This window comes from Megachile rotundata, chromosome 1 (genome assembly GCF_050947335.1).
Source record: "Megachile rotundata isolate GNS110a chromosome 1, iyMegRotu1, whole genome shotgun sequence".
Classification (NCBI taxonomy): domain Eukaryota; kingdom Metazoa; phylum Arthropoda; class Insecta; order Hymenoptera; family Megachilidae; genus Megachile; species Megachile rotundata.
The window spans coordinates 3,188,375-3,200,452 of record NC_134983.1 but is presented as its reverse complement, the minus strand read 5'-3'; the positions used below and the strand labels follow the sequence as shown (position 1 = coordinate 3,200,452).

At 30.4% G+C, this 12,078-nt stretch overlaps 1 protein-coding gene and 1 long non-coding RNA gene across 5 annotated transcripts in view; one reads left to right on the top strand and one right to left on the bottom strand.

The window, feature by feature from the left end:
* Positions 1 to 12,078, top strand: part of LOC100880574 (uncharacterized) — a 473,391-nt gene that overhangs the window by 2,899 nt on the left and 458,414 nt on the right. The gene's annotated exons all lie outside the window — the stretch shown is intronic.
* Positions 4,316 to 8,077, bottom strand: LOC143264378 (uncharacterized). Of its 2 annotated transcripts, none has more exons than XR_013038100.1 (3): positions 7,903 to 8,077; positions 6,015 to 7,802; positions 4,316 to 5,891 (listed from the first exon to the last, which is right to left on the bottom strand). It is a non-coding gene; the product is annotated as an uncharacterized LOC143264378 (long non-coding RNA). The 2 variants fall into 2 exon arrangements; XR_013038101.1 differs by having other exon boundaries at positions 6,630 to 7,802.

Sequence of the window (12,078 nt, the reverse complement as noted above, 5' to 3'; positions counted from 1 at the left end):
ACAATTAAATTTTAAATATAACTTCATCAGCTAATGTACTTAAAATTAATGGCGGTCATCTAGCTGCCATTACGTGCAATATGTTATACTTTTCTATAAAATGCATTCAACTGCATTATATCATTATATCATTACACCAATATTACTGAATGTTGACGTATTGGAATACTTAATTTTCAACGATGAAGATAACGATATAGACGATAACATGAACCTGTGCATTGTCTTTGCTAAATTTGCCCGAAATTGTGAAATATGATGCAAATGCATTTCATTGTGGCTATTTGCTTAATCAGAATATGCTACAGCGGATTTAGTTCGTGGCTTATTCAGAGTGCAGCTGGATAATACATAATAATGGATACCACGTAATTCCTTATGAAAAAGTAACACAAAATTATGTAAAATAACATTTTTTAATTTTTCGCTTAATTTTCAAGTTATTTTCTGTCAAGCAACGTAAACTGATATGCTTATAGTGTGCATAGTATGCAAATGTCAATGACTTCGAAGAAAAATTTTAAACAGATTTTCAATAAAAAATATTTTACTTCTCCAGTTGCAAAATTATTGAAATTGTTGCATACCTACGTCCGTCTAATTGCCAAGGCATGCGCTGCCGATAATATGTTCCAATTTCTCAGTTCTTTGAATACGCTACTCGCACCAATTGATCCTCACTTTTGATATTTTTACTATATACTTTTTCTATAATGTATCTTTCTATAATGTACTTTTTCTATGATGGATCCAGAAAATCAGACAATCGTTTCTCCTCGCTCTGTCTAGCAATTCTATAGGAATGTAGCAACCTGGGTACATAAGGGATAAAAGGATCTAGAGATATACATACATAGAGATCTAGGAATATAAGAATTTGAAAATATAGGGATCTGGGGATATAAGGATCTGGTGCTGTAAGAATGTAGAGATGTAGAGATTTGAGGATGTAGGAATCTAGGAATTGTAGGGATCATCTGGGAATGTAGGGTTCTGAAAATACAGCAAACTGGTAATATAGAAATCTGTTGATATAGAAATATAGTAATGTTGAGATACAGAAGCTTAGGATTATGAGAATATAAGGATACAAAGAAGTGGTATACTGTTTTGGTTTTGTTGGAATATACGTCCGTATATAATATATTAACCCCTTCCCGTGCCATTTATTTAACAGATGCGTCAGTGAAGACTAACTATTCAGGACTATAACGTTAAAACGAACAAAGAAAATTAAAATGTTGTAAGTATTTTATATTCAGGGATCCTTGATAATGCAACTTATAGTTGGACCTAAATTTCAAGTTGAAGAATGTTCAAAGATTGAGTAAGGTGTGTCACATTTGAGCTGTAAGTGCGTCACGAGTGGGATTCGTCAAAGTACGGGAAGGGGTTAATACACATTTCACTTTCGTAGCAGAAAAAGTTATGCGTTATAAAGTTTTATTTGTACTGTTTGACGTAGAAATAATCTACAAATATTGATATATATAGAAATTTTTAAGTTCTTTGTCGCCATGAGTCTAAATTCGTGAAAATTTGTGATTTTTACCACCTTCGACTATTTGTGTCTCATAGTACACACATGCATAAAATTATGCACAATATGACTAAATACTTTTTGCAGCTACTGTATATTAACCTGTAATCGCAGACGACGAAGTATTATCACGTTACTGCAGACATGCGGTCTCCCAGACCGCTATATTAATTTCACGATTAGTGGCTTATAGAGACCCTTTTTACTCTGTTTTTAGTTTCTTTCATAATATAGGAGCTTTTAAATTGCCACTGTTAATTTTATTGTCACAGTCAAACAATCAGTTGTTAATGTTACAAATAAACATAAACATCTGAAACATTTAAAAGCTTTCCTAAAAGTTTTCCTAAAAAGTATAATTTCAGAAGAAAATACAATTTGAAACAACCAGATTGTAATTGTTAAATATTCTAACGATAATAGTAATTTTATTTCCAACAAACTTCAATGATCTTTTTCATATTTTCATTTTATTTAGGATTGGACAAATAAACGACATTCAACTGTGAATTCGTTTGTCCAAATATGGCTGACATGATGGTTAAAGTGAAAGATTTATTGGCATGTTAAATGTCTCGAGTGTTCCTAGTAATTGGCAGCACATCTGAGATATGCTTAAATAATTACAAAAAAGACATTAAACTGTTTTACTTTGAATAGCTTTATTGTTGTATCAACCTTCATAATATTGGGGCGTAATATCGAAAGTATGTACCAAATGAGGTGTAATTATTTCAAGCGTTCATTTCGTTCTAATTATTAGTAAATGTTAGAAGCACGTTAGAAAATGGAGCATGTAGCATTGATGTGAAGTACATGCGAGGGCAACGTAACCTTTCTTAACATACATGTATGTTGACTTAAAAGTTCTTCAATTACTAAATTATTATATTTTCAAATTTTGTAACATCTGTGTTCGAATGTTCAAAGTTTCGAACTTTTCAATTTTTCAATTTTTCAATTTTTCAATTTTTCAATTTTTCAATTCTTCAATTCTTCAATTTTTCAATTTTCCAATTTTCCAATTTCCAAATCTTCACATTCCTATATTTCTGAATGGCCAAATTGCCAAATTTGCAAGTTTTCAAGCATTCAAATTTTCAAATCCATAATTTCGCAGATTCCAAAATTCCGAAATCCTTCAATTCCTAGCATTACAAATTCTTTTAATTCTCAAATTTCTAAATTCCTTTATCCTAAAATTATGAAACTCTTATATGTTCCTATAATTGCACGAGTAGTTAGACCTCTTCACTCTTACAAGTAAACCTACCCAAGTATCATTCTCCGATTTTTATGAAATTTGGATATGTTATAGTACATGGAAAATTAGGGGACACGTATTTTTTTTTATCTGCGGTAAAACATATGTAGGGTATGAAACAACCCCCCAAAGTGTGAGAGTAAAATGGAAAAATTGCGATATTTTCGAGATCAGTGAAGCAATTTTGATGATTTTTGGTATGAAAGTATCTTTCGATAGAAGACACAAGTTGGCCTAGGTATGTTGGAAGGGGAGTGAAAATTAGGGGGTAAAGTACCCTAAAGCGACCAATTTCTTGCTGCAAAAAAATCAGTTTTGATCTGATCGACATAAAATCTATTAAAACCTCAAGAGGAAAGTTAATTAGAGAACACGTATTTTTTTTTTTTTACATAAATATTTGGGACATAAATAACTCCTAAATTACCGCGCTCGTTTGGCACTACCCATGAAACACCTTGCAAAACTGTATCTCTTAACTGTTTGATCTTTTTAATATATCGGTTTTTTACGTTACTGAATGGAAATCTGAAATCAAAATTCAATATAACGGATCCATTATAGCGGACGAAAACTCGAAAACCTACTTAAATAGACTGTATCTGTGATATGCGATTTTCAAAATATAATACAATTTCTGACATTCATTGTTAAGTGTGTAAGGTGAATCAAGCGTGTTAAGAACATATTGTATATTGTTCATAACAAAATTGTTTGAACAATATAGCTTAAAAATGAAATTTTTTAAAATCTAATGCAGCATTCATTGTATGCAAAAATATCTATGGAAACATTGATCACATGTTTTATTAATTCCTTTGTTCAAACAATTTTGTTATGAACAATATACAATATGTTCTTAACACGCTTGATTCACCTTACACACTTAACAATGAATGTCAGAAATTGTATTATATTTTGAAAATCGCATATCACAGATACAGTCTATTTAAGTAGGTTTTCGAGTTTTCGTCCGCTATAATGGATCCGTTATATTGAATTTTGATTTCAGATTTCCATTCAGTAACGTAAAAAACCGATATATTAAAAAGATCAAACAGTTAAGAGATACAGTTTTGCAAGGTGTTTCATGGGTAGTGCCAAACGAGCGCGGTAATTTAGGAGTTATTTATGTCCCAAATATTTATGTAAAAAAAAAAAAATACGTGTTCTCTAATTAACTTTCCTCTTGAGGTTTTAATAGATTTTATGTCGATCAGATCAAAACTGATTTTTTTGCAGCAAGAAATTGGTCGCTTTAGGGTACTTTACCCCCTAATTTTCACTCCCCTTCCAACATACCTAGGCCAACTTGTGTCTTCTATCGAAAGATACTTTCATACCAAAAATCATCAAAATTGCTTCACTGATCTCGAAAATATCGCAATTTTTCCATTTTACTCTCACACTTTGGGGGGTTGTTTCATACCCTGCATATGTTTTACCGCAGATAAAAAGAAATACGTGTCCCCTAATTTTCCATGTACTATAACATATCCAAATTTCATAAAAATCGGAGAATGACACTTGGGTAGGTTTACTTGTCAGTGTGATATTTTTCCTAGAGAAACCAGACTTGTATTTGACATATTTATTGAAAATTAACATTAATTTTTGGCAAAAATAATACGCTTGAGATATACCTACAATTTTGCTATTATTCTTATTACTTAATAATTATAATTTCGATATATTTTCAATAAATATTCAATAACATCAAAATCTAAAGATGACCAACGTGTAGGTAGCTCCAAAATGACTTTATTTACGGAATTCAACACACCTATTCACGTAATGATATAAAAAGTAATTATTAAGAAATGATGTAATTGAATCCATCAAGAGTACATTTTGAAACTAGTACCGTGAATACAATGGAATATAATTCGTATATCAGCATACGTTACGGTATGGTAGTTTATTTATTTCGCCTTGACATACTTTTTAGCGTTTCGTTCATTCTATTAAAAAAAGAGTAGGTAATACGATTGCAAGGTAATACGAACGTCTGTACTATGTAGCATAGCGTTTTAAGAAACGAGCATTTTATGCAAATTTTATGTTTCCGTTGTGCGCTTAATTTATCTTGATCGTTATATTCGATTTAGAGTGGCTTAAGTGCCTACACTTTACGTACATTCATCTGGTTGATTATTATAGTATCTATAATTAGAAAGAAGACGCTTTTATCCAAAAAAATGTCGAGTATCGAAATTACATAAGAAAACACATTACACCAATGAAACATTCGCCATAAGGAAATATTTTTCTTTACACCCTCATTTCCTTTTTCTTAGCATAAAGGCATGTATCGTAGTTAAAAACCGGTGGAGGAATTGTTTTATTATGCACATATTTATTTTAAATCCCTGAGCAGTAAAAACAAATGTACCAGCAATGAAGGAAATGAAATCAGATCTTCGGTAATATGTTAGAGAATATACATAAAGAAGATCTGGCAAGTTTGATGTAAAATTAAAGATGAATGTTTTCTGTTATTTCTGATTATTTGTAACCAAAATAGTAGTTGAAGTAAAAAATAAAAACATTCGTAGAAACTGGAAACTTGTTGGATTGGATAAATCAAAATAATTTAATTTTTATGTCAAGGGAAATAATATTCGAAATATTTATTCCATCTTATTTTGTGGTTAATATTTCAACGATTTGAAAATGTTCGAATATTGTTTTTATGAAAATCAGCACAAATTTCAAGAAGCCTTGATCAATTTTTATCCTAAACCATAACCAATTCCATAAATTAAAGTAAGTAATTTGTAAAACTGTCATTTGATCGTTTTGGTAGCTCTAGTGTTAACGACTAACAAATTTTCTAACTTTCAAACACTGAAATATTCCCAGATAATGACCAATCACGTTTCACGGTTGTTTACGTTGATCTTCTACGTTTCTCTGTCCTCCTTAATACGTTTCAAACAAATTTCAAACTTACCTCATTATTCCATACAGTACCTCATTAAAATTCCATAGGCTTAATTAAATGTACGTATATGAATTGTTTTCCGCGGTCGAAACGAATCAAGGGAACCGTTAACTTACTTTGTAAAGCCGCTGTACCTTACATGCCTATAAACGAAACATAATAACATTAAAATTCCAAGTTATAACGATATTTCAAAGAAGTTTAGATTAATCAGTGGAGTATGATAATTTTTGTGAACGTATTACAATTACGTGCGAGAACGTTACCTGTGAAATAATCTAACAGTATATACTCAACCCACGATACATTGAAAACAAAGACCTATAGTCAGTAAAAAGTAGCAAGGAATGCATATAATTGCAGCGTTGTAAGAACAGTCTTCAGAGTTAACTGTTTACGCTTTCTTTTAAAGGGTGTCCTTATGACTTAACGAGAAAAAATGTGTGAAACTGTATCGTGGTAGCCCTTTTGTCGGCATAATACGCACTTATGAATGTTAACGAACCGTGCAACTAAACTCACACAATGCACGATAATATGATTCCCAGCTCAATTTCCTTCAAAACAAAACATTCCACGCTAGGTACGCCTACACGCGGCCGATCTAAAATGTAATGACCGTGATCGTCTCTTTGGAATTTGTGATCCCAATCGCCATGAGAACGAACCATTATCCCGTACCTGCCACTATTAATTAGTGACTAATTATACCGCATAAGAATGGCCGCGTTAAGCGCGAAAACGAACTGCCAATTTCATCAACAACCAGTCCAACATAAATCGAAAAGTATAATGAACTTGCAAGGACGTTTTCATAACTCTTGAACAGCTTCCTTGTGAAAGTCGATTGTTTCGCTCTGAGATACACAATAAATAATTACTTCATTGTTTTACGTTGCGTTGTGTATGCACCTTTGAGGTCGTCTAACTTATTTGTACGGTGTGGTGTATAATCGAATGGTTTCGATTTCGACAATGATACTACATCGTGTATTATGTGACCGTCAGTTAATACATAAATTATCTTTCTCTCTGAAAACGATACTATTTGCTGAAAATGTTGCCCTTTTATTAGAGATCCAAAATAATTTAGAAATCATATTATAGAAAAGGACAAGAACATCAATAATTTTGAAATATGTTTTCACAAATAAGGTGAAGTGGGGTAAGTTCGTAAACGGAGCAAGTGCGTATACAGGCTATTTTTATTACAATATTAGCGAAATTTCTCCATTTAGTATGTTTCTTTTCTTGTTTTGTTTCACTATATCTCCTTTTGTATTTCAGCTAAGAGTACATAGTTGACATTTTAAACAATTTCCTATCAAATTCAAAAAGTACAAGGAAAATTAAGGTGCTAGTTAATATTAATTAAATAGTAGTAATCGTGCAAAGCGTTCGGTATCGACATTAAGTATTTACATAGCAGACTAAAAATACTTACGTTTAAATACCAACTTTATAAAAACTAGTCTGCACTTACCCCACTTCACCTTAATATATGTTATCATTCTAAACTTCTTCTTGTACATATGCCATTCGACTTTAATTTTACAAATTTATTTACACATTGATTTACAAATTGATTTTTTCAGTCCTTCAATCATGAAAATAATAATTCAAATAATCTGAACCATTCGAACTAAAATAATTTTCATCAGGTAAGATAAATTATTTTCTTGACAAATATTTCTAATTTTATATTAATTTTGCGCTGTTTTTCGATGATTCATTAATAAATTCTTTTTTAACATTTTATGCCTTCTGAGGTAAATACAATTCGTCATGATTCTGTATATCATTCTTACATTTTGGATAGTATATGTATATATCATATTGAATGCATGTATTAAATTGGATGTCCATCTCGTGAAAATGTCATCGTCGAACGATCACCAGAATGTTTTTTGTGAAGTTTTAATTTTAATTTTGGATAATTAAGATGAAAATGGCATGTTTGAGTCAATGATCTTGAAATATGTATTAAAGGATATTATTCTGAACAACTATTTCTTATATGCATAACATCTTCTCGGTTTTAATATCAGTGATATCTGCAAAAATGGTAATTATTCACAAGGTGGCACTCCTTTACCAATTTCGTTCATCATGAAAAATGTTGTCACGGTTAACAATCGAAATAACTTTGCTCACGTATTTAATCACTGCTCGCTATTAGCTTCATATACACGCAAAGCTTCAATTAAAGTTATAACATACTACAGGTTTTATTGTAAATTTAAATGTAAGTGTAATACAGATTTGATGTGATATTCGTACGTCTATACGTCGCGGCGTCTAACGAAATTCTGCCTCGAGCACGCGTGCCGGTTTGGACACGACGAAGAAACAAACGACGATCGCTTTGACGAAAAATTCCGTTGAACACGCAAAAAACGTTATACATATACTACTTCACGAAATACGTTACTCTGACTATAATACATTGTATGTTTCCTTATAAACTATGTTACACTCCCTACAATACAATGGTGTACACAGCTCAGTGTATTGTATTGCTATATATATACTTTGTATCGCCGGTTGGTTTCTTTTTTTCATATCTCTAATATTATATCTTTAATAATGAAATTTAAAAATTTGTAAATTTGAAGTATCGACGATTGAAAATGTGTAAATGTTATATTTGAGGAATTGGATTTGGAAATTTTACAACTACGAAATTTTGATATTTCGAAATTTCAGAATTTGAAAAGTTTTGAATTTAGGAATGTGAAAACCTGAAAACATTGAAATTTGAAAAATTTGGAACTTGGAATTTGGGAATTTGTAAACCTGGAAATATTAAAATTAGAAAAATTTGAAATTTGGGAATTTGTAAACCTGAAAATATTGAAATTTACAAATTTAAGAATTTGGGAATTTGGAAATTTATAAACCTGCAAATATTGAAATTTGAAAATTCTACGAATTTGGGAATTTAGAAATCTGAAAATATTGAAATTTGGGAACTTGGAAATTTGGAAATCCAGGAATTTGGGAATTTGGAAATCTGAAAATATTGAAATTTGGAAATTTAAGAGTTTGAAAATTTAGGAATTTTGAAACTTCAAAACACTGGGATTTGAATATTTAGAAGGTTTTTAAATAATGGAATTTAGAAGACTGAAAAAAATACTTGAATGTTTTCATATTTAATCTTCAAATATAGAAAATGTAGTGCGATCTTTTTCCTGTAACCCAAATTGTTATCTACGGTATGTTATTACTAAGGATGTTATCAAATACACAATTTCCCAACAATAAGTTAATATCGTTTCAAAACACAATTGTCAATTAAAGTTTAAGTAAATGGTGTGAATGGTGTATCGTGCCATAAAATCGAAGTGAAAGATTCGCGTTGAGCCTGTAGCATGCGTCAAAGTTCACTTATTAGTAGGCGCATGCTAACACGTTTCAAAGGTAAAAATAAGGAATCCCTATTGGTTACCAGGTACGTTCAGCTAGGCAAGCAAATGCACCGTGTAATTCTTTGTTGTCCAGAGTCGTTCAGGTGTAATTCATTCACCATTGACGTCTTCGAGAACAATACATGAAGTGGCGTATATGAAAAATTGGGGGTGAAAACAGAAATAAGCATTTGAACGGCTCTTTGTTCGCAGTAGAAAGGCTACGTTGAAATCTCAATGTTGAAAGTACTTGGAAATTACCAGGAAAACACCTAGTAGCAGCCGTTCATTACGTGTACTTTACTATTTTATTTCGTGTACTTTACTTGGACGATGATCAAGGTCTACCATAACTTTTTTACGTTTACAGTTCTTATTATCACGTAGTTGATACAACGTTTGACACAGTTTTCTTTCGACGTTGTACAAATTATTTGTTTCTTTACATTTTTAAGGTTATATAATATTTTACGGAATTTATGAGTTCTTACGGTCTTCTGAATAATTATATTGTAATTAGTTTTTATTAGACAGAATGGATAAAATTGGAGTGTTCAATAAAGGCATTAAAAATAAAAATAAATTTATTGGCTGACTGAATTATTGTATAAGTAATATCCTCTATGTTTGTATTAGATAAAATTGTCTGCCAAGAATAGAATAATGAATACAATAAACAAAAACTGTTTTATCGAATTATAAATATCTGAAAATAACATTATGTAATTATACAAAAAAAAATTGTTTAAAATTGCATTAATTCTTAGTAATATTCCAGTATTATAATAACTGACCGAAGGTTTTAGGACAGATATGAAAATGCGGATTAAAGGCTCCAAACGTTTATTTATGGCTGTAAATTAATGAAAAATTATACCTATAATGAATATAACAAAGTATTTAACGTTATGATTTTTGAAGAATGTTAAACAGTAATACTTAACCTCAATAATCTTCAAAAGATATAATTCAATAGCACTTTTAAATAGTCACAATATTTTTACCGTTGTATACTGTAACCAATGTTATTCTGTTTGCACAAATTGTATGAAAGGTGTGTTGTACTTCTCTTGATTCATTTTTTCATTTTTTACTACTTTTTTCTTTATTGGTGCGAATATATTTTGTTGTAAAAAGTCCGTTTAATTTTGCAGCTCTTCCTACTTTTTGTAATCCTTCTTTTTCTTTCTTTTGCAATCTTGCGCATTAAAAAAAAACACTGTGACATTATCTTTCACAGTATAAGTACAACGATCTGTACTTATAAACTGTATAATTTGCAATAATTACTTACTTACATAACTTACCAATTTATTTTATCATTGCACATTATGTAGTTGTAATAATACTTATTAATAATACTTAGCAATAACAAATTGCACAGTAATTACAGAAAAAGTACTGCCATAACCTCAAATTAATTATTGTCTTCTCTCGGTCAATCATTATAAGGTAGGAAGATCACTGTGACACTTCTTGACGGCTTCAAGAACGAGTTTTTATGTGTTTGATAACTGTAGACATTTTTTTGCGAAATGACTTTTCTTTGCAATCTTTACACTATATTTTATACATATGCAATATTTATACGAGTTAATACAGTTCTTATTAATTGTAAATATGTAAATATCAATGGTTATCACGATAAAAGTGTGAGGTCAGTTATATCGATTCATTAAAATTGGGAACTCCATGATAGTTCCGATTTATTTATATATTTACAATACAATCATCATAATAAAGTACAACTGTATTGAACGCACAAATACTTGGACTATCACAATATAATTATATTTCGTGGTGTTAGGTATTACGTTATATTCTCTACATTTTTAGGAAAAGGATCAATCGCACAGAGGTCAATACCTGTATACAGTACCCTATATATATATATAATTTGTGCAAAATAGTACTCTATTAAAAAATAATAGGAACTCAGACTAATTACGATCTTCTTAAGCAATTCATTGTTTTAACGTAAAATCATGAATTTATGCAGGTGTCTTTAATAATCTAATCATCCGGTATAACTTCAATAATTCTCAAAAATTGTAAAGATGTTTTATTACGATATTTCTGAACTACTTCAACGATCTTGATCTTTTAAATTGTAATATTTTCTTTTACTGCATATGTTTAATAGCTCTCATTGCATTAATGCTGTACCTTATATCAAGGTACAAGTGATTTGTATGTTCAACGCGCTTAAATTTAAAAACAAAGTCTTCCGAGATTAAAATCAAAAGCGAATATATGCACACGTTTTCCATTTTACCTAACACATTTGCTTTGAAATGCATTAATTTCAACCCGTGTTGAAATACTAATTTACTGAAACTATTAGGATTACGATCAAGTAACATACTAACGTCCCTGATCTTCTCGTGTATCGTTAAAGCAGATAATTTCGTGATTAATGAATTTCAAAGTGATTACACGCATCGTAATCAGCGTACATGTTTTGCGAGGTGAGACTGTTAATCTGTTGTAATTATCATAACAATTAAGCTACAATTTACACTAATTGATTAAACAAACCATAACCGATTAAGTCAGTTATGTAACTCAATTGAACACTTATCGGTGCAAACGTGGATATACAATCGCGTGCTGCATATGAATGCGGCTGACAATTTAAGAATTAATTAGCTATAATCATACACTCGGCAACAAGTATTCGATTAACGCAAATCTGTATTAAGTTAATGCTTTCATACTTCAATATTAAATTCCTCATTACAACAATTATTAACTTTAACGTGCTTACTAATTTTATGTTAAACGCTAGATTAGAAATATTTATGCTCAGTAAATAGACAAGAAATTTATGTCATTTATATATAAATACATACACGTAAAATTGTATACGTAAAATATAATGCGCAAGTATACACAAAAAATATGCAAATATGCACTAAAA